The sequence below is a fragment of the Saccostrea echinata genome, unplaced genomic scaffold (assembly GCF_033153115.1).
Source record: "Saccostrea echinata isolate AGI-Se365-2 ecotype Australia unplaced genomic scaffold, CSIRO_AGI_Sech_v1 ptg000033l, whole genome shotgun sequence".
In the NCBI taxonomy this organism is placed as follows: Eukaryota; Metazoa; Mollusca; class Bivalvia; order Ostreida; family Ostreidae; genus Saccostrea; species Saccostrea echinata.
The window spans coordinates 35,837,466-35,862,441 of NW_026889782.1; the positions used below are offsets into that span (position 1 = coordinate 35,837,466).

The 24,976-nt window shown below is 33.5% G+C and overlaps 1 long non-coding RNA gene across 1 annotated transcript; it reads left to right on the top strand.

Annotated features, from left to right (window-relative positions):
- Nucleotides 1–5,978: 5,978 nt before the first annotated feature.
- Nucleotides 5,979–24,412, top strand: LOC133198888 (uncharacterized). The gene is made up of 5 exons (XR_009722647.1): nt 5,979–6,062; nt 10,183–10,287; nt 10,501–10,598; nt 20,001–20,073; nt 23,976–24,412. It is a non-coding gene; the product is annotated as an uncharacterized LOC133198888 (long non-coding RNA).
- Nucleotides 24,413–24,976: the final 564 nt, after the last annotated feature.

A 24,976-nucleotide genomic window follows, 5' to 3' on the forward strand; every position in this document is an offset into this window, starting at 1 on the left:
ATATATTGTATGCTACAAATACCATATGTGGTATGTTAACTCCCCTTCAAATTCCTTAAAACGACTGTCACAAAAATCTTAACGAGTGATTATTCTTCTCTTTTCATTTCTTCTTTTTTTTTTATTTCATAGGAAATCCTGCATATTTCGATGAAATGGTTGTGCATCTGTCCAAAAAAATAAATATATATATAAATATACAAAGGGAGGTAGGAATGTTGTCTCTCAGTTTAACATAGAAAGGGAACCCTGTCTCGAAAATCCAACAGTTTTAGCAATGTTTTAGATTAAATAAACTTTTTAACTAAGTAAAAACCTATAAAACTACATTAATTTTATGTAACACAATCTACACAAAAGAATATTTTCAAACAAAATAAGGAACAAATCACCAATAAAAAATACTTGATGTTACCTTCGGATGTTTGTGAAAACTACGACGATAAATACCAGAAATTTTACGATGAAATCATTTAAAAGAAGAAGTCAAAAAGATATGAAAACCTGAGGGACTATAGGCAATATTGATACATCTTCTTTGTTTGAGATGGAGAAAAAAACCCATATTTATACCAAACTTTCTTTATTTATCACTCTTAAACTATGTAGTTTGATTCTTATACGGCACTATCAATTTCGATTCACCAGATGCTTTTCGGCAAATCATGTCTCTTCAGTGATGCTCATGCTGAAACGTTAGAAATCCAAAATATTTTAATTAAAAAACAGACTTGGAAAGCTTAAAAAAGGGCTGCCAAAGACTGGAGCCAAATACGTCGAAGGATCAGACCCTCCGCTCACTCATATAAATCTAAGCGTTAACGTTTATGATTTTCTGCAAGAATTATACTTCATAAGAAAAACAAATATATATATATATATATATATATATATATATATATATATATATATATATATATATATATATATATATATATATATATATATATATATATATATATATGACTTATGGCTTTAGGAGACCAAGGAGGATATATTTTCTGGCTTAGGGAGACCACTGGATTAAGGCGACCTTTTTCGGTCTCCCTATTATTTTGACCTCATCAGTATTGCAAATGTCTTTTTATAGATAAATAAACAGTCTGTCATTAAATATTATTAATCTTTAACTCTGTTATTTAACATTCAAAAGTTGTCTAATTTCTATCATCTTCCCTAAAAAAGAAAAGAATTTATAACCTACGTATAATTTCAAAGGATAATTTTTCTGCATTTTGGAGACCATGAAAAACATGCAATTAAACAAAAAATCTAGCATATATATTTTTTCCGCTTTTGATTTGTTCAAATGAGTGTTTCTTTAACTTAGTTTTCCATGTTTTATGTTAAAAACCTAAAAAGGAAAAATATTGTAAATTTATGAACCATGTTTTGAATTCTTAGCAAGTGCTTTCCGTCATTTGTTCCGAATGCCATCGGAATGCCCCTTCAGTTTTCAGAAAATGACCCCTGAACACCATGGATGTTGAGAAATTTGGGTAAGTAACTAAAATGATACAGTAATAAGTTGTAATTAAGAATACACAAGACAAACATTCGTTTGTTTTTTGTTTTTGTTTTTTTGCCTAGTAATTTAGCTTCCAAGAGAAAAAGTATGATTTTAAATAATCGTTAGACTATAGTTCGGTATATAAAATCCTGAAGGAAATTCGAAATAAAGTTAAATGATAGGCCCCTATATTTTTTAATTCTTTTATGCAAGTCCACAAACAAATTAAATATTTTAAAGAATAGGCCGAACGTTGAAAAAATAGTCTCGCAAGTTGACGCAGCTATTTCTTGCTTAAAAATTTAAATTAAACTTAATTTCTGTAAACATCATGCAGGACATGATCATCATGATATAGTATAAATGAAACAGACCCTGTAAGAAAAAAATAGCTGTAATTTAATAATTGTTTATTAATATAATGTGGTCCTCTGCTAATAGAATATATATGCTGACTGTAAAAAAAATCTGAATCAGGGTGAAGCAGATTTGATACAATACATGGCTGAAGGAACGGGGGGGGGGGGGGGGCAGGCCCCCTGTAATTTTGCTGAAATTAAGGTATACTATAGAAAACATTGCTCCTTTATGCTCGGGCCCCCTCAATAATAACCTTTGATGATCTATTTTTCTTTTGCTTTTGGGCCCCCTCAATAATAACCTCTGATAATGTATTTTTCTTTTGCTTATTAAAAATTTTTTGGTTTGTAGCCTCTCCCAACCTGAAACTGAAAAATGTTGTTTGGTTGTGCTCACCCCCCCCCCTCCCCCCTCCAACTAAATTAACTACGGGCCTATTCTCCATCCCTGAGGTTTTCTTTCACCAAAGAAAGATTAATTGGTAACAGTTCAGATATATATAGCAATATTTACGGAAGGGAATATTCTCGTTTAATTATGAAGATGTGACAGTAACTCAGTCAAAGCCACAGTGAGTGTAACATTTATTTAATATTATTGTTAATGTTTACAAATAGTGAAATACTGATACTGTGAAATTTTAATGGATATATAGAAAATATAAAAGTACAACCATTTATTGTAAATCACATACATGAAAAGCTTCTTTTTTTTAAAGCAATTGGAAATTCTTCATTTTTTCATGAAATTATTTTATTTCGTATGTATGATAATTTATTTCGTATTTTAATTCAGTCAACAAATCATTGCCGCAGCCTAGTTCCCTTCATTATATTTTCAGCAGTTCAGTGACAGAGATAAAATGATCATTTGAGGTTTATACCCCCCCCCCCTCCCCACCAAATGAAACTGAAAAATGTTGGTTTTGGTCCCCTTCAACTGAAATTGATTCCTTCTTACCATGCTTACAGGCCTAACTATGAAGATGTGACAGGGAGTGTAATAACAATAATTGTTCAGACGAACACATATTAAGCTGATATACGTATCAAATTTTAATGGATAGATAGAAATCAATAAACAATTACAACCATTTATTATAAACTACATAAAGATAATTTTTCAAGCAATTTGAAATTCTTCATTTTTTATGATAATATTTTATTTCGTATATATGTTTATAGGTTTATTCGTATCAACAAATCTGTGTACGAGTTAATAACGCAGCCTGGTTCCCTGCATTTTCAGTGACAGAGAACCAGAATAAGATTTGTAGGGAAACAAGCCTTGTTACAAGGTTTGAGGTTTGTTTATTTTATATTTTAATTTACACTTTTTAAAAATTATTATTATTATGCAAAAATCTGTGTGCAGATGAATATTTACATTTTAATGTTACAAGTCGTTTTGTGGTTCATATTTGCGGTGACTGTCCCACGTGTGTTTACCTGTTTACATTCACCTACTGACCTAGAGTCTTCAAAATATACCTTCTGTAATCATGACTGTTGTAATCTTGTTTTTATGTTAGTTTACCGTATGTAACTTGACTGTTGTATAGATTTATAGCGATCACTGCAAGCTTTTAATATTTAGGTGAAGAGAAATTTCAGACTATCAATCACAGGCACTTGTTTCATATACGGTGCACCCCTACTTATTTTTACCACAAGGTATCTAACTCAATTTCAGGCACCCCCGCTTCAAGCTCGTATTTTGTTCATGTATCATTATCAATCATTAACCTACTTTAAAATGACATCGTTCACTTCAAGAGACTTTTTTCTTGTCAAATAAATCGTTTCAGACGTCTCTGGTCGAGTCTCTTTATTGTAAAACACTCATTTATTCCACGAAAATTACCTCGATACATTTTAAGACTTTAGATGGGATACAACTTCCAGTTGGGGGTAGAATAAAACCAGAGACTTCCGAGTATTCCATTCCGAGGTCTCTGGTTTTATCCTTCATTTATAACCCCAACCGCAAATTTGTATCGAAAATTACCTTGATACATTTTAAGACTTTAGATGGGATACAAATTTCATTTTTTTTTCACAGGTCACGAGGTTTCAACTTAAAAAATAAAAATTCTCACCGTTAAGATATGTTGGAAATTTTAGCTTGATATGTTGATAATTTGCCAAATTATTATGTAATAAAGGGGACTTTATATGATCACCCGGCGCTGTCGCTTTAGTTCAGTCTTCACAACAATTCTTTTTCAGCACATGCCCTTCGGGCATGTAGACCTATCATTTTTACCCAGCCCATTCAAATTTGTACATGTCCTACTCAAAATTCTTACATTTACCAGTATTGTGCAACAAAAAAAACCCATTCGGTATAAAGGTTTTATATTAATTTTTTCAGCATCGTAAACCAACCATGGCCTGTGATTGCCATTTTCCAAAGCGTTTTTGTTCATAAATATCTTTTGAGTTGCATGCTGGTCATTTGTTGGCCGGTTTAGCTGAACTGAATTTCAGAAATGGGATCATGACTGTAGTGCCACAGTATGTGGCATTGATGAACATCTCGTAATTTAGCAAGCAACTTCGAGAAAACAAATAGGTTAAACTAAACACTTCAATGATTAGATTGACAATCATTTGACAGGTCGTATCGAGAATGTAGACAGGCAATCCATTGACATTACATATAGCAACGTTTAAGCGAATAATGGGGGAAGGACAGAATAAATGGCAAGTAAAGATCGTACAATGAAAGAAGATTCACATATGCCCTCTTCGGACATGTAATTTGGCAATTTTTACATGCCCGGCTGCAAATTTAACAGGTCCCTGGCATTGGACTCCCGGGTTATTTGGAAGACTGTTTGTTTAGTTTCATGAGGTCCGACAACATTGATTCTCAATGTCTGCTCCCTCTACCCCATACACTTATCTTGATAAAATTATATATAAATTACATTATTATTTATATAAATTGATATAAATTATATAAACCAGTCTTGTTTATATAATTTTACAATGTCATAAACAGCTGCTTAAGTGCATATAATATTGTAAATGGATTTATATATAGGATTAGGGAAAGATCCTCACTTGATTATGGCAGCATATTTAGCTCGTAGGAGTTTATTATCTACCACACATGATCAATGTCACTTTTGGACGTGAATGACTTTTGACACCCTAACTTCAGTTCAAATCAACATTAACTTTATGTGACGTCTCTCTGAATCTTTTTTGGCATGTAACTTGGGTAAAAACAATTAAGTACTCTTGATGCATTTGATTTCTCTTAGCCCGTTTAAACATTTCCAAGGTCTATACCAGTTTTTGCAGGGGCGAAACTATGTAGAAGTTGGAAAAGAAACCCATCCCCTTTTTGACGTATTTGGTTTTCGAGGGGTGAAAATTTTCAATATTACACTCAACTACATGCAATATTTATTATATTATACTGAATGTTTTATACAAATAATAGCGAACCTTGAGTGCATAAATCTGCGCAGTCACTATTTTTTGGAATATCACCCGTCGTCAAGCCATGTTGACTGTTGCGACACTGGGCGTGGCTTCACTATTCAGCGGATAATAGTGCTTTTTAACAAATGTTTCTTGACAAATCAGATTAATTCATCTAATATACCTGAAAGTACAATATTAATTAATTGTCATCATTTTCCTATATTACCATTTTTACTGGTAATGGTTTTGAAATGATAGGAACATGCACTGTTCAAAAAGTCTTAAAATGTTGTTTTGGCTCAATTTCTTTGTTAGATTACTGTGTTGAACTAAGGCAGGCCAGTTAAAGTAACATGATCCTATAGATTCCATGTACATTTAGTACTGTAAAGTAGACAAATTTATTGTTCTCACAAGTAGTTCTCAAACATTGATTTAAGTTGGTCTCCTGAAGGATGTAATAATGCAATTGGTCTGCTTAAGGTACAGTGTATAATATAGACATGCATATTTTATTTTGAATTTGTACAGTTTGTATTATGTCAATCATTAGAAATATATGAATCTTAATTAAAAAACATTGTTTTCATTAGAATTTAAGATATGTATAATAGGCATATATTCTTCATGCTTTTCCATAGTTAAGTCCTTTTTTACAGGGTCTCTGCTAGAATCATGTGGACCCCAGTGTAACAAACCTATGGAAAGAGAGAAAATCTCAGCTCAAGGGTCAACATGTCTTTATTCCAAGAAAGGTAAATTGATAATTTTTTCTGCTGAAATACTCTTTTATAAATTATAACATCAATGCAAAAGAGTGAACAAACAATGTACCTAACAATATTTTGAAAATGAAAGTGCAATAACAGTTAATAATTATGATCAATCGTATGAATGTTAATAATCCAATCAAAGTCCTTGTTGTATATCATTTTTGCTAGGGCTGTGTATTGAGCAAAAAAAAAAAAAAAAAAAAAAAGACATTTTTTAATGCGATATGCAATATATTGAATTCTTTAACAATTCTGTCAAAAAAGTCTTATAAATCATTATGCATGAATTTTAAAAAAAATAATAATTGTTTTTTACTCATTTTTAATTTTTTGTCTCACCGTCTTTAAAAATTACACTTCAAATTCAAACTTTTCTTGACTGTAAAATCAACATGTTAAGTAAAGTTGTCTATGTATTTTTATGATTTTGTAATAATCATTTAAGATGTGCTACCTCCTTAATGATTATGTCATTTTTGATCAGTTTTAATTCAAAACAGTTACCGGTAAATATAATCTTTGGTGATTGAAATTCCCAAGTTTTTCACACAATTACATAAAAAAACTGCCTGCCCATAAGTTATTTTTAGCTCACCTGAGCCAAAGGCTCAAGTGAGCTTTTCTGATCAAAATTTGTCCGTTGTCTGTCGTCGTTGTCGTCTTTGTCATTGTTGTTGTTGTTGTAAACTTTTCACATTTTCATCTTCTTCTCAAGAACCACTGGGCCAATTTCAACCAAACTTGCCAAAAAGCATCCTTGGGTAAAGGGGATTCAAGTTTGTTCAAATGAAGGGCCACACCCTCTTTCAAGGGGAGATAATTAAGAATTAGTGAAAATTTAGTGGTATCTTTTAAAAATCTTCTTCTCAAGAACCACTGGGCTGTAAAAGTTGAAACTTAGGTGAGACCTTCATTACATAGTGTAGATTCAAGTTTGTTCAAATCATGACCCCCTGGGGTAGGGTGGAGCCACAATGGGGGATCAAAGTTTTACATAGGAATATATAGGAATAAATCTTTAAAAATCTTCTCCTCAAGAACAACAAAGCCATGATTAGTCATATTGATATGGAATCATCCTCAGGTAGTGTAGATTCAAGTTTGTTCAAATCATGACCCCCAGGGGTAGGATGGGGCCACAAGGGGGGATCAAAGTTTTACATAGGAATATATAGAAAAAAATCTTTAAAAATCTTTTTCTCAAGAACAACAAAGCCACAATTAGGCATATTGATATGGAATTATCCTCAGATAGTGCAGATTCATGTTTGTTCAAATCATGACCCCCAGGGGTCGGGTGGGGCCACAATGGGGGATCAAAGTTTTACATAGAAATGTGTAGGACAAATCTTGAAGTTGTTTTTCTTAAAAACAACAAAGCCACAATTAGTCATAATTTATATGGAAGTATCCTCAGGCAGTGTAGATTCAAGTTTGTACAAAATCATGACCCCCGGGTGGGGGGGGGGCACAATGGGGGATCAATATTTTACATAGGAATTTATAGAAAAAAATCTTTAAAAACCTTTCTCTCAAGAACAACAAAGCCACAATTAGTCATATTGATATGGAATCATTCTCAGGTAGTGTAGATTAAATTTTGTACAAATCATGACCCCCAGGGGTAGGGTAGGGCCACAATGGGTGGATCAAAATTTTACATAGAAATATGTAGAAAAAAATCTTGAAAAATCTTCTTCTCAAGAACAACAAAGTCACAATTAGTCATATTGATGTGGATTCATCCTCAGGTAGTGAAGATTCAAGTTTGTATCAAATCATGACCCCTCGGGGTAGGGTGGGGCCACAAGGGGCGATCAAAGTTTTACATAGGAATATACAGAAAAAAAAATGAAAAATCTTCTTCTCAAGAACAGCAAAGCCTTGTTAAGTCATATTGATATGGAAGCATTCTCAGATAGTGTAGATTTAACTTTGTTCAAATCATGACCCCCAGGGTTAGGGTGGTGCCACAATTGAGGATCAAAGTTTTACATAGGAATACATAGGAAAAAACTTCAAAAATCTTCTTCTCAAGAACAGTGAGCAAAGTCATGTCTTGTCATACTGATATGGAAGCTTTCTCAGGTAGTGTAGATTCAAGTTTTTTCAAATCATGACCCCCAGGGGTAGGGTGGGGCCACAATGGGGGATCATAGTTTTCCATAGGAATATATAGGGAAAAAAACTTGAAAAATCTTCTTCTCAGGAATAGCAAAGCCATGTTTTGTCATATTGATATGGAAGCATCTTCAGGTAGTGTAGATTCAAGTTTGTTCAAATCATAAACCCCAGGGGTAGGGTGGGGCCACAATGTGGGATCAAATTTTTACATAGGAATATATAGGAAAAAATCTTTTCATCAACAGAAAAGCCATGTTTAGTCATATTGATATGGAAGCATCCTCAGGTAGTGTAGATTCAAGTTTGTTCAAATGATTGGGGGGGGGGGGGGGGGGTTAGGGAGGGTCCACAATGGGGGATCAAATTTTTAAAAAGGGAATATATAGGAAAAAAATCTTAAAAAATCTTCTGCTCAAGAACAGTAAAGCCATTTGTTATATTGATATGGAAGCATCCTCAGGTAGTTCAAAATCCAAGCCCCCTCCCCTTTAAACTTTTCAATACTGAAGTGATTTGTGCTTTTTCCTAGCCAATGTGCTCAGGTGAGCATTGTGGCCCATGGGCCTCTTGTTTTCGATACGATATATTCATTAATCTAGATATGTATCGATATACAGGTAAACTTCGGTATCTCGAGCACCGGTATGTCGAATACCACGGATATCTCGAAGTGAATCAACGGTCCCGGCCGTTTTTATTATATTTATGATTTTAAAAAACCCCAGTATCTCGAACACGAAAATCTCGAATACCTCGCTTATCTCGAAGTAGATTTACGGTCCCAAGTGCTATAAACACATGCGTTATCTCGAAGTCCAACAAATTCTCGCTCCACTGAATTCACACCTTAGTAAACAATAATCCCATTATGCTAATTTTACGGTCTGTTGAACGTTTCCATTAGGTCTAGCACAGGCTTCATGGGACCATTGCTGATAATCACACCTTATTAGTCCCAAGCTGTTGTTTTTGGTAGTTAAATTTAATTACGCAGGCCAGGTGATTTGGAGGTGTTAATAAAATGCACTCTCAGAGATACTATGACACGATAATGAAACAGCAGCTTGGGGACGACTACTGTACTAGAAATTTAAATTATCGAAAATACACGCTTATACACATCATTACATATCAAAGTAAACACTGAACACATCAAAGTGATATTGAACTCAAGAAATTAAACAATTAAAGACATTATTTTGAGTATAAAAGTCAGTACCAAAAATCAAATGTTCAGTAAATATCATGTCCGATAGGGCAATCTAACGAAGGACCCAGTAGCCAACCAGGGGATAGTTAGATTATCTGACCGTGGTGTAAAAAGAAAACTTAAAGTTCATACAATCGAAACAAAGTTTGCTTTTGTTTATACATATTGGCAATTTCAGTAAATTATTGTAGAACGATAATTCCTGTTGTTACATTTAGGCATGTGGGTATATATACATATCCTGTTAAAGTCTTTGTGTATCACATTATATCATGATATACTTCAGACAAATTAGTACACCCGTAGTTTTGAATACAATTCATACATTGATTTCATTTGCCACAATGGTCTCTTTAATATTGCAATAATGCATTTGGTCTTCCTAATGCATGTATAATGCAGGTACTGTATATACTCTATGTCCAGCTTATAGGTGAGTCATAAAAAGATTAGTATTTTGAAACCAGGTTAAAACATCAGAGCATTGATTTGAAATTGTCAATTGATTCTGGCAAAAAGTTGTACTGATTTATAAGCGGGTCAATAGCAAATCCCTCCAAAATAACCTCAAAAAATACAACTGACTTATAGGTGGACCACCTTATAGGCAAGTATATATACGGTATAGTTTTTGTTGAATTTTGCTAACAGCAAAACACTATGAATAATGAATTTTGGGAAAAAAGATTATTAAGTTTAATGATGCATGTATGTAGTATAGAAATATTGTTCATATGCCTGTACATGGTACAAATATGCATTTTACAGAGTGTACATATGCCAGAATCATATGGACAGCAGACTGGCCCTGGTGATTCCGTTAAGAAAAAAGAGGAAAAATCAGTGCTTGTGCTCATTGGTCATTGGACAAAGGTAAATAGATTTATTTCATGAAACTAAACATGTAAATTACTAGGATATTAAAATATCACAATTAAAATACATGTACTGATTTATATATATATGGATATCAGTTGGTCTCCTTGATGGAGTTAAATGCATTTGTTATCCCTTTTAAGTGGATCATTTAAATATTATGCAGTTTATTTAGAAGCTCTTTATTATCTGCACTGTTCACTTTTACAGGGTGTATGCCAGAATTTTTTCAAGAACAGTCTGAATCTGACATGGAAAAAATTAAGAAAAACAGCCTTCCTGTTTATAAATCTACATTCTGACAAAGGGTAATTTTGTTTAGTTCAATTAGAAGTGCACATTTAAGTTCAGTTGCTTTCCTTAATGATATATTATAGCATTTTTATTCCCTTATGAACAATATGTATACTTGTAAAGCATGTATCACAAAATCTTCTGCAAACAAAGTTTTGGGTGTATAGTGTTTGTTGTTTAACGTCCCTCTTGAGAATTTTCACTCATATGGAGACGCCACCACTTGTCGGTGGAGAGCTGCAAATTTTTGTCCTATACTCAGCACTTATGGCCATTGAGCATTGAGGGATCTTTATCGAGCCAGCACCTACTGTGACATGGGACCTCGGTTAATACCTCTGTCTCATCTGAAGAACGGGTCTCCATGTCCCACAGTGGGATTCAAACTCGCAATGTAAGAATCAGCTTCTTTCTCCGCGACTCTAGAGTAGATGCTCTAACCACTGCATCTGCTCTACTTTGGCAACTTTGGGTGTATACAAGCATAGGAATCATCATGTCCATCTGTCTGTTCATGTGTTTGGCCACTTTTATGATTAGTTTTTTTGTTCCAATTCTGGCTGAGATAAATTGATTTAAGTCATCAAACAAATTAAGGGAAAATACCATGGTATTGGAATGAACATTTTGGAATACTGTCTAATTGTTCCATTGTAGTTGGTTTCTTTAATGTTGAAATAATGCATCTGGTCTTCCTAATGCATGGCATACACTGTATGCATGTGTAATGTTAAAGTTGGCTGAATGTAAAACAGTTCTTGCATTATGACAAAGGTAAATAGATTTAGTTCATGTAACTAAACATGTAAATTATTAGGGTATTAAAATCTCAAGTTTTGAATACTGATTTACATGTGGATCGAGAGTAGTTGGTCTCCTTAATGCAGTAATAATACATTTGGTCTCCCTTATGCATACTGTATATTATATAAATTTAATGACTGACATGTACGAGGGTTGATCCAAAAGTTCATGGAATTTCTTCATATTTTATTTATTTATTAGTGAAAGTGGTTGAATACTGATTTACATGTGGATAGTAGTTGGTCTCCTTAATGCAGTAATAATACATTTGGTCTCCCTTATGCATACTGTATATTATATAAATTTAATGACTGACATGTACGAGGGTTGATCCAAAAGTTCGTGGAATTTCTTCTAGTGTTGTACTGATAATCAGAAAACATCGATTGTCGACAAAAAAAATGCTACCGATTCCGATGATCGATTATAGTTTTTCATAATCGATCATCGGAAACATACTTCTAATACAATACATTCTGGAATTATCCATTTCTGGTTTAAAATTTATTTCTTCTTAACGAAAGAAAATGGCATCTGCATCTGATACAAGCCAACTAGCACGAAGCAGAGGTGATTAAAAACCGAAGATGCATATATAGGGCCTAAAAAAAATTATTTTTGTTTCCTGTAATAACCCGACCGACCCATTCAATTTACCCCCGGGTGAATTTTTTTTTTTCTGCCAAATCTGTGTTTGCTCTTTGGTTTGATCAATCAGCTGATTCTTTTTATTCAAAAAATATTAATTGTGTCTTTTATTTGAGATATAAAATATGCAACTTAGTCAACATTTACCTTAAATATAGAGTGATCAATTCCCCCCACGACTTTTTGAAGTTCGTTTTCTGCCGCTAGGCAGCCATGTTGGGTGTCCACTGTAAATATTTTTAGGTCTAGAAAGTGTAAAAGAAGCAAAACAACAAAGAAAATAATATATTATGTATTTTATATATTCATGTTAAAGAAATAAATAAAATTATTGTAATAGTCTGCTTTTTGTATACAAAACTATGAAGAAATCCAATTATAATGGGTGAAATCGCATCAGAAGCAGTAACCGATTCCAACCGATGATCGATTATGAAAATTAACTGATGTCTCATCACTAATTTCTTCATATTTTTTTAGCTCACCTGATCCGAAGGCTCAAGTGAGCTTTTCTGATCACATTTTGTCTGCAGTCCGTCTGTCCGTCTGTCTGTCCGTCTGTAAACTTTTCACATTTTCGACTTCTTCTCAAGAACCACTGGGCCAATTCAACCAAACTTGCCACAAAGTATCCTTGGGTAAAGAGGATTCAAGTTTGTTCAAATGAAGGGCCACGCCTTCTTCCAAGGGGAGATAATTAAGAATTTGTGAAAAATTAATGGCATCATTAAAAAATCTTCTTCTCAAGAACCACTGTGCTTGAAAACATGAAACTTATGTGGAAGCATCCTCAGGTAGTGTAGATTCAAGTTTCTTCAAATCATGACCCCCGGGGGTAGGGTGGGGCCGCAATGGGCGATCAAAGTTTTACATAGGAAATATACAGGAAAAATCTTTAAAAATCTTCTTCTCAAGAACAGCAAAGCCATGATTGGTCATATTTATATGGTAGCATCCTCAGGTAGTGTAGATTCAAGTTTCTTCAAATCATGACCCCTGGGGGTCGGGTGGGGCCACAATGGGCGATCAAAGTTTTACATAGGAATATATGGGAAAATCTTCAAAAATCTTCTTCTCAAGAACAGCAAAGCCAAGATTGGTCATATTTACTTGGAAGCATCCTCAGGTAGTGTAGATTCAAGTTTCTTCAACTCATGACCCCCGGGGGTCGGGTGGTGCCACAATGGGCGATCAAAGTTTTACATAGGAATATATGGAAAAATCTTCAGAAATCTTCTCAAGAACAGCAAAGCCATGATTGGTCAGATTTACATGGAAGCATCTTCAGATAGTGTACATTCAAATTTGTTCAAATCATGACCCCCGGGGGTCGGGTGGGTCCACAATGGGCGATCAAAGTTTTGCATAGAAATATATAGGAAAAAATCTTTAAAAATCTTCTTCTCAAGAACCACTGTGCTTGAAAACATGAAACTTATGTGGAAGCATCCTCAGGTAGTGTAGATTCAAGTTTCTTCAAATCATGACCCCCGGGTAGGGTGGGGCCGCAATGGGCGATCAAAGTTTTACATAAGAAATATACAGAAAAAATCTTTAAAAATCTTCTTCTCAAGAACAGCAAAGCCATGATTGGTCATATTTATATGGTAGCATCCTCAGGTAGTGTAGATTCAAGTTTCTTCAACTCATGACCCCCGGGGGTCGGGTGGGGCCACAATGGGCGATCAAAGTTTTACATAGGAATATATGGGAAAATCTTCAGAAATCTTCTCAAGAACAGCAAAGCCATGATTGGTCAGATTTACATGGAAGCATCCTCAGATAGTGTACATTCAAATTTGTTCAAATCATGACCCCCGGGGGTCGGGTGGGTCCACAATGGGCGATCAAAGTTTTACATGGGAATATATGGGAAAATCTTCAAAAATCTTCTTGTCAAGAACAGCAAAGCCATGATTGGTCAGATTTACATGGAAGCATCCTCAGATAGTGTACATTCAAATTTGTTCAAATCATGACCCCCGGGGGTCGGGTGGGTCCACAATGGGCGATCAAATTTTACATAGGAACACATAGTAAAAATCTTTTAAAAAAACTATTTGTTAAGAATAGCAGAGCCATGATTGGTCATATTTATATGGTAGCATCCTCAGATAGTGTACATACAAATTTGTTCGAATCATGACCCCCGGGGGTCGGGTGGGGCCACAATGGGCGATCAAAGTTTTACATAGGAACACATAGTAAAAATCTTTAAAAAAAACTATTTGTTAAGAATAGCAGAGCCATGATTGGTCATATTTATATGGAAGCATTCTTAGATAGTGTACATTCAAGTTTGTTCAAACATGACCCCTGGGGGTCGGGTGGGGCCACAATGGGTGATCAAAGTTTTACATAGGAATACATAGGTTAAATCTTTAAAAATCTTCTACTCAAGAGCAGCAAAGCCATGATTGGTCATATTTAAATGGAAGCATCCTCAGATAATGTAGATTCAAATTTGTTCAATTCATGACACCCCCCCCCAACCACTTTTATATTTAAACTTTTCAACCTTTCAAGATTGAAGTGATTTCTGCTTTTTCCTAGCCATAGTGCTCAGGTGATCGATGTGGCCCCTGGGCATCTTGTTTTATTTATTAGTGAAAGCGGTTGAATACTGATTTACATGTGGAGAGTAGTTGGTCTCCTTAATGCAGTAATAATACATTTGGTCTCCCTTATGCATACTGTATATTATATTAATTTAATGACTGACATGTACAAGGGTTGATTCAAATGCTCATGGAATTTCTTCATATTTCATTTTTTTATTAGTGAAAGTGGTTGAATACTGATTTACATATGGATAGTGGTTGGTCTCCTTAATGCAGTAATAATACATTTGGTCTCCCTTATGCATACTGTATATTATATAAATTTAATGACTGACATGTACGAGGATTGATCCGAAAGTTCATGGAATTTCTTCTTATTTTATTTATTTATTTGTGAAAGTGGTTGAAAATTACAAATAAGAATATAGACACTTGTTGAATTTTTTTGATAAAAAAATATTTTAAATTTTAATGATAGTAACTCTATGGCAGTTGCCATAGCAAAGGATGTTTTAAAATGCAGGGGAGACATTTACTCGTTCATTATCATTTTAATTCTTAATATGTGATATAAGAAAAAACCTGCGCCAAGTGGCAAATAAAATGAGAATTTTGTCATAATTACGATTGCTTGACCACTAATATACCTGTATGTGAGAGTTTTACTGATTTAACTTGATATTTAGATTATTAGTTGATGATTTCTTGTTCATCTTTTAATTGTTAGAGAACGTCACATTTCAGTCAAGTTATAAGTTTTGTTAAAATCTTAGGAACACTCTGACTTAAAGGGGTATACTACTGATACAGGCTGGAGAAAAATGCATTTAGCAACTGATTTTCCAGTGGCGTGAGAAATTTAAGAACAATAGAACTTCCATGGTGTGGCTGCTTTTGGAGGGTCTGTTTTTCTCGTAGACAAATTAAGCGTTGATGGATGTTGACCGCTGACGTACTGTGCTTGACTTTGCTACTGAATTGGAACATCATATGGAAAGATGGGGAGTATTTTTGAAATATGAATGTAATATAAAGATAAGTCGATTGGTGGATACCCAGGCTTTTCTTGAGAGAAGAAAGGAGAAAAAGGCAGAATATTCTGTAGAATTACTTAGTTGAATTGAACATGAGGGTGAGATGCTCCTATAACATGACATGACATACTTAACTTGACGTTACGTCGAAGTCTCCCCCGGATTTTACAACTATCAGTGTTCAGAAAGCTCATGTGACCTTATTGGTAATTGGAACGTGGTGAAATTTTCCAGTATTGTTGCATAATGACTCTATATTATAAATATGCCTATTGTTTGCTTTCATCAAATCACAATAAAATTTTAGAAATAATTAAATTCCATGAACTTTTGGATCAACCCTCGTGTTAGAAAAAAGATGGATCTAAGATTGAACAGGTTATAATTCACCTGAGTCATTTAAATTACTTATTGCTATCTGTTTTTGTTCAGTCATCATGTGTCAAGTATTGTCTGTAAACTATTGAACATTTTCAGCTTCTTTTCTGGAACCAGTTTCAACTAATTTCTCGGTTGAAGTACTGTATAGGGGATTAATTTCAGGGGTTGTAATTTTCATGTTTTTCTCTCCTCTGACACGATCGCGGTTTGTTGAATTCGCGGAATTGGTATATAACTAAGGTTACATGTACCTCCCTTCAATGTCTATATCCATTTACCGGTAATCCATAGCATAGCTAGAAGGCATTAATCAGCATTATGTATTCACTTCACGAACAACAGGGTAGATTTATATATACATCAGCAAGTTCGATAGTTATTTGAATGATTTTATAAAACCAAAATGTCGATAAAAACATGATAATGCAGGTAACAAATACACGTCGTAACATAGTTATGTACGGGTATTCAAAACCCATGACCCTAGTGTTTTGATTGATGAAACATGTAGTGTTGGCTATTAAAACAGTTTTTCTTTTTTTTTTTTACAAATACAGGTTATTATCTGCTGGGTGATCTAAATTAATGTCAAGCGTGATAATTAAAATAATTGAATGACAAGTACGATTCGTAATTATTGAAATGACCATGTACTGCACGTATATTTACCTATCGTAGTCTATTCTCAAATTTCCAAATATAACATGTAGGTTATTGAAAACTTATTCACTGTTTCTTGAATTCACGGATTTATTCACACCGTGAATATAGCGAATATTAACACCGCGAGTTATTTCCCCCTATACAGTATACAGACTTAATATAGAAATGATTTTATCGACTTTCTCAGTCTATGATGAATTTAAAAATGTAAATATAAGCATTTAATTGTAAATATTTAACATTTAGCATCTCATAACCAGAGTTGGAAATTACTGACTGCCCGAGGCAGTCTGTTTTTCAGGTAGGCAGGGACAAACTTTAGATTAACCTCGGTGGTCGGGGTCATTTAAACAGGTAGTTCCTGTTTTCCTTTTTTTTTTCAGGGTATAGTAAGTCTATAGAAATTAAGTAAAATATAGTATATCAAAGGAACACTTCTAGTTAAAAATATGAGATGACCTATAGGACCAATATTGGTTCAGTCTTTAGAAAAAGCTTACCGATATATGTTCCGGTCACTGACTTTAGGTCACGTGTGTAGTTTCTTGTTTCTCATGTATTGCTTTAGTTCTACATTAATGGTAATCTAACAACCAAGCTTTATGATAAACGTGATGACTTTAACTTTTCAATCATCAACTTCCCTTACTTATTCAGCAATATACCTTCATCACCTGCATACGGGGTTTATATCTCTCAGTTGATTCGATATGCAAGAGCATCCTCTATGTATGAACAATTTTTAAAAGGAGGTAAGTTATTGACAAACAAATTGCTGAAACAAGAATATCAGCAGTCTTGTTTAAAGTCATCATTTTGTAAGTTCTATGGTCGATACAATGACCTTGTCAGCAAATACAATTTATCATTAAGTAAAATGCTGACTGACGTTTTTCATACTTATTGTTAGGTCATTATTTACACACTGAATTGTGTATGGAATTTTCTACTGTTTCCCAGTCGTGACAAGGAGCACACAGCGGGTGTGACTAGTCTGCAGGGGATGCTCACTCCTCCATGGCACCTGATCCCACCTCTGATGTTTTGGAGGTCCGTATTTGCTCTGCTCCTATTTTGTATTTTTTGATGGGCTTTTGAGCTTGAATACTGATTGTTATCTCGATATATTTCATTCTACTTAACTGTGTGTTCATGTGATCCTACCTCAGTATTTACAGAATGATACATCCTTTGTTTGAGGGTCATTCTTGATGTCTGACTGAGTAATGGCAATGGGACATAAAACCTTAACTTACCACATTCTTTTCTAATCTGAAAACCCTCATGCATTTTTAGCATAACATATCGCCAATGCACACATTTTCCCCGAGGAATGAACTGCATCTACTCTGCATAGAACAGTATCTCTCCCACTGGCACAACAGTACTATTACATGTCATTATGTTCTTGAAAGGCAAACACAGCAATTATTTCTCGGCATGATTTTTTTTCATGACACCTGCAGTATCGAGTAACACAAAGTGAATGATTCATGTCCTCGAACAAAGTGTGCTTACAATGAGGTTTAGTTCCGGTTGATTGCGTTTAGTTAAAGAGAATCTATGATCTGCATTTCCATAGATGTCTTTAATATCAACACCAAACATGCATTTAAGGAAGAAAATATATTAAGTAAAATGCAAAAGCCTGTATTAAAAACTCAAAGGACAAGTGCACTTAAGCAATGCTTAATGGGTCCTTTTTCAGTGCCATATTACTTTAGAATGTATTACCAAATTGTTCTCTTTTGGTAATAGTTAAACACAAGTGGACATTTCTAATTAAAATCACATTAAAACATCACCTAAATCAGCATGGATTTGAAACAAATGAAGTTTTTTAAATGTCTATAGATACCCCAAATCCGGAAAAGTCGTACCGAACCTATTTTGAGTTTTTTTATTTAAATCAAGGGGAGAGATATTTAAATCAGACACTTGAACAATCTGATGGTGGATCATTGACAGGCGCGTATGCCGAATGATACTTCTTGTGCTATTTTACCCGAGAAAAAAATCGAATGAAGTTGTATAGATACCTGTATCCATAGTGATCAAACTAAGAAATTTGCATGCTTGCATTTGAAATAATACAATAAGTATTAACATTAGTTCCTTTAAATTTTAAAATGAAAAAAAAGTGTATTTAGGTGGCTTTCAATACCAGTACCATTGTCTTGCATGAATGTTAAAATGGTTGACACTTTTATTTATGATTACATTTTAACGACACTAAACTCTCCTAACCATCCCGTGTTCCTAAAACCAAATACATACAAACTTCTCTATGCGGCTTGACTTCGATATAATGATACAAAACGTGGTTATGTTTTACAGTGAGCATCTTTGAGGAATGTTTACCAGGGTAGAACTCACGTGACTACCAGTATTTTAAATAATTTATTCCACGGGTGGGTTCAACATAGGTCATACAGGTAAATAGCTCTTGCTTGTTATAGGAAAAACATTGAACTTTTCATACATTTTTAATATTTTAAGTACAAGCCTAATCATGTACAAATTTCCTACTTTCACACAAGTTTTATAAATGTATAATGCATTTTTTGTCAATCGCACAAGTTTGTACAGTGTTAGGCTGACAATAAACAAAAGCTTTGAAATGAATGACCGTCCTCGATTTACTTTAGAAAATCACGAATGTCGGCTGACCCCTACCACATTGTATGGCTTTGCTCTTTGTATATTCAAAATTTGTTGAATCTTATGGTTTAGATATCAATTAATGATCTGAGATGGAAAATTATGCTTAATTTAATTTACCGGGGCCCATAAGTGCACTCGTTCTTTAGTGTTTATACAGGTAAAAAGTTTGAAAAAATAAAAATGTGCCAACAAATGGTTTCGAACCAGGACACTAAAAATGTTCATGGTGAGAGTCTGCGGTCTATTGTTCTGGGCTATGCTGACTATGAGGACATTTGTAATAAATATAAACCAGTATGATAGAAATAGGTTTTCACGTTTTTTGTAGGTTTTTTTCTATGAATTTCGACCCTAGGCACCTCTAAAAGAACCTTGTTTTAAATAATCATAATTTAGGGGCAGGCAAAGGGTGATTATATTGCATCTATCGGGTATAATTTTCTTATCAGAAAATTGTAGAGATATGCAAGGTTAATTAATGACAACATTTATTTTTCCTTTTTGCCTAATACTTTTATGATTTTCACTAATAAATTGATTATTGAAAAAAAGCCTTTAATATGACTGCTGATTTTATCTCCATCTGTTAATTTTCAACACCTTTTCTCATGATTATAGTAGATAGAGAACAGATTATGATTTCTAACATTTACTTTTACAGATCATTTTCTTGAGATAGGTGGAACCAACAGTCAAATACAGACACTTCTAAGAAAAGTAAAAATCTGGCTCAGGTAAAAAAAAAAAAAAAAAAAAAAAAATCATTTACAGTTTTAACAATTAGTAATTTTACCTTAATTAACTGGAAAAACCTTATTTGACGAAATACAGGTCAAGAATGAAGAGTTTAAAGCCTAGTAGGGATTTTGGTCAATCATTACAGGTAATCTGCAGTCCCTCTTGAGAATTTTACACTCATATGGAGACGCCACCACTTGCCAGTGGAAAGCTGCAAATTCTGTCCTATACTCTGCACTCATGGCCATTGAGCAGTGAAGGGTCTTTTTCATGCCAGCACCTACTGTGACATGGGACCTTGGTTTATAAGGTCTCATCCAAAGGACTGGTCTCCATGTCCCACAGTGGGATTCAAACCTGCGACATAAGGATCAACTCCTTACTTCGCGACTCTAGAGCAGACGCTCTAACCATGGCGCCACGCTTGTGACTAGCTCAGTTTTAAAGAAATCATTCAAGATATTCTTTATCAAACTTAATATGCTGATACATATATAATTAGTAAGACCTATTCAACTATTTCAAAAACTTTTGACCTTTCCTGTGACCTTGACCTCACTTTCCTTCAATTTGCATTTTGCATGGTTTTAAAACCATTTAAAATATTGATATCTAAGGCTATGCATCTATACATAATTTGGTGAGAATTTATCATTTATATCCATTTTTTTTAGATCTCAATTTCAATTTTAAAGAAACTTTTCAAGATATTCTCATCAAACTTCATACACTAACACAAAATTTCATGTTGCATTACTATACACTCGGCGGGCATACATGTCCTATGGACATATTTCTAATGTATTGCTATTTCTGTTGTTTGTTTACTTCCGGTCAGTAAGTGCCCCCTAGGGGCAAGCCCCAGTCCTGTTTTCTTTTCCAGGGTTGCAACAGCGCCCCCTAGAAAAACAAGTTGCACCATCCAATTAAATCGTATTTTGTGCTGCTTTATGCCAATGAAATTAAGGCTGGACAGCATATGTATTAAATTCTGACCAATGGGGTTGCCGTATTTTCAAATAATTAGGATAGACTTACCACTTCAGCATTCCTTTCATCACTGAAGTGATATACATGGTCAAAAATTGACTAACTTTCATTTTTGTGTCAACTGCAGAGAAGAACGACACTTAGAGATCACTTTACCTGGTGTCTGTCTGTCCGTCTGTCACACCTTATATCTCCAAAATTTTGAGAGGCAGGGTTTTGATAATTAGCATTTATATATGTTTTTGAGCTCATGATACTATACTTTGAAACTGTATGAAATTCAGTTACCACACAAACTTATATTTAAATACTATGAAAATACATTGGGATCAGTATTCCACAATGAATCGTGTTGACTGACAAAGTGACAATTAAAGTAAAGACAGTCTGAAATTCCTTTCCTCCGAGGATTGTTGGAAGCACCTACATGTGTATTAATAAAATGATAAATAGTTATTCCTCATAATTTCAATTAAATTATTCATTTGAGGACTGGGGAACCATATTTTCTCTGATTGCCAGATTCTATCCCAGTCTTTTAAATACTTTTGGGTCCTTTTTTTCCTTGCAGGCAAATGCTTGAACCTCCATGCTAATATTAAATTAATAGCTGACCACTCTTAGATTTATTTACCTCTTTAATGACGATACCTAGCAGGTGACATATACATTCCTTGAAACACTCTAGTTCCTATTTGATTTTCACTAATATAAAGATTATTGAAAAAAGACTAAGGTGCTCTATAGTGATCAGTCTATTCATTCATCTGTCTGTCAAATACACATATCCCTTATGCTTGTTCAGAATACAGGTGACTCTAAATACTTCAAACTTTATATTTTTTAATTAGACTAGACTTTGACCCGTGCGTGCACGGGTTGACATTGTTATGAATGCATCCATGTGCATATATCGGACATTTACAAAATAGATACATCGAAACATTCATATATTGTAAGGTACTTTTGAAATAAACAATGAAAGTGAATATAATTCTGTTTTTTTTTTTTTGTTTTTTTTTTTTTTGTTTTTTTTGGTTTTTTTTTTTTTTTTTTGTTTTTTTTTTTGCAAAATTGTTGCGTAACGGCGTAGCGCAGAATGGGTTTGACCCCCATTTAGCTATAAATCAAGTCATGAGTTCGAATCACTCCGGAGCTTACATAAATTTCACCTTTCCAAACAGATTTAATAAAAGAAATTATGGATATTTATTGAAAATATGACAACAACAAAGAGTTGAGCACTGCTGATACATATCAAGCAAAGTAATGAAAATGAAGAAATGTATTTAGCTGGTACTTTTACACAATTAGTTATTAAACTAAAGGTGTAAAAAATTTTGTAACAATTTTAACACTGCAGGTCTCAACTTGTTCAAAATATGACCTCAACAATAAAAGAGTTATTAAGCACTGCTAATACATATATTCTATATATACACAGGTAATAGACATGTATATAATCTGTAAAGGCAGAAATGAAAATGGACAAATGTGCTATACTGGTATTTCTACACAATTTAGCAGATGTGAAGCAGAACAGATTATCTTGCAAATAACCCCCCCCCCCCCAAAAAAAAAAAACATACTGGTTGTTCAAGAGATCATAATAAAAATTAATAATATCAGGTGTATTTTTTCTTGTGGCGATTTAATAAAACATAAGTTTGTTTGCTACGATTAAATATAATTCATTTCATCATTGAATAAATATTTTTACGATCTTAATTTTGTCCCACCTCATAGTTTTGAGAAAAACTATGCATGGATTAAATTTTACAAACAATCGATATTTTAGTAGCATTGATAGAATGAACTGTACGGGCCGCAAGGGCTGACTTCAGACTACCTATCAAGCGTAGTTACCACGGCAACCTTTACATATTTAGAAGAACAGGCTGTCCCTTCTATATACATATTTCACCCACTTTTTTTTTCAAAGTTAAAGAAATTTTTGGAGGTGAAGTTATAAATTTCAGCAGTGAAGGTAATAGTAAACATGGCGAACAAATTCAAGTTGCAATCATTTAGACACATTTCAAATTGAAAATATCGGTTATATTGACGTTATTTGATTATTTCGATTTATTTCAAAGTTAAGAAATGAAAATAATGTTATTGTAATTTCTGGTGGAAAAAGAATGCATACTTCATTAAGATGTGATTCTAGCTGGAGTTGTAACATCCCCCTTTCCCCTCAAAAAAGCATAAAAGAAAGGAAGGATAAAATAAAATCTGGTGCATGGTTACAATAATATTACTCCTACGATCATGAGCTTTTTGCCTCCGTTGAGATGACCAGAGACGTAAATAACTTATAATAAATGCGTCTCCGAAATGGCGAATGATTACCCAAGTGGCCACAATATCACATTTGCATGGATAAACTCAGAAACATTAATACAAATACGTGTAAATTTTCATTGGAAATCTGCTATATATTTTGTTCATATATATTTATGATTTCTTATTAGAGAAAATTATAAAATAACAAATATATATCTACTTAGTTCAAATTACTTTTGTCTTCTCTGATTTGAACACCGTGATTTAGCGTGAATGTAATACGCACGCGCAAGATTGTAAAATCCAAAAAATCCAGATGATTTCCGGAATTTTTTGAGGAATTTTCGTTGATTATTAATTAGCGAAGCTTAATTGAGAAAAAAATAAAAACAAATTGGTAATCTTCAAGTACCAATGATGTTTAAAATATATAAAACAAACGACAGTACTCTTCCGATTTATTAAAGGCCAAAAATTCGAGTCTATTATTTTAATATAGTAGTATAGATACATGTAGCTGCTTTGGAACATCTGAAAGGTCTATTACATTATCACTAGTTTTACTAGTTTTCTTCATGTAAGTTGAATATATTTTAAACTTTTAAATTTTTATTTTTTCCAGGTAAGAAAGAAATTCAGGAGTTCTTAAATTGCCCTTGGAGTTCTTGGATTGCATCAAACTGCTGAAAGACCTCAACAAAAACAGCGTCTTAAAAATAAAAATGAAAATATTCAGTGAAAAAAAAATGCCACTAAAAATCTTCAAGCCTTTGAGCTGAAATCTGGAAGTCAATCTGTGGACTTTACTAGTAAGTCATAATTACTAAGTCATCATTTGTGTATAATAAATACACTAAACTGTAAACACTTGTTAAAATGTGTATAATTTTTAGATATAATTTGTATCTCATAGACTTCAATAGTTTCATGTAATTTAAGTAATAATGAAAATTTCCTGTTGTCTAGCTAGATTAGAAACTATTATTGTCCAATTTTGGATATTGTGAAATAATTCATCTAGTATGCATACATGTGTGTACACTTACGTGTAAATTAATTGTTATAGCAAATTCAATCGATCATTAAGTTGAATGTTGACTAATGTTTTTCATCAAAATTGTTTACACTGAATTGTTTGTGAATTTTTCCATTTGCCCAATCATGTCAAGGAGCACATGGCAGGAAATGCTTTCTCCTCCATTTCACCTGGTGTTTTTAGAGTCTGTTTGCTCTGCTCTAATTATGTATTGTTTCAATGGACTTTAAAGCTTGATCACTGTTGGTAATCTTCATATTTCATATACTATTAGAGTACTGGAAGAAAACTGTAAAGATTTAACATACAGTATAATGCATGTATATTGCACTTTAAGTACAGTGTATGTGGTTAAGAAATGTTAAATCGTCTCATAGTGCATTGAATTTGTTGAAAATTAGAAAATGTGTTGAAATTTTTTTTGAAATAATGTTAGATTGCAGATTTTTTTAAATCATGCAAGTAAGAAGTTGCTAAATATTTTTTAGATTTTCTGGACAGTCTAGATGAGTTCTCACTATATACCTAGCATTGTCATCCCAGTTAAAATTTAAGGAGCAAGGTTCATTCCTAAGCTCTACCTGGAC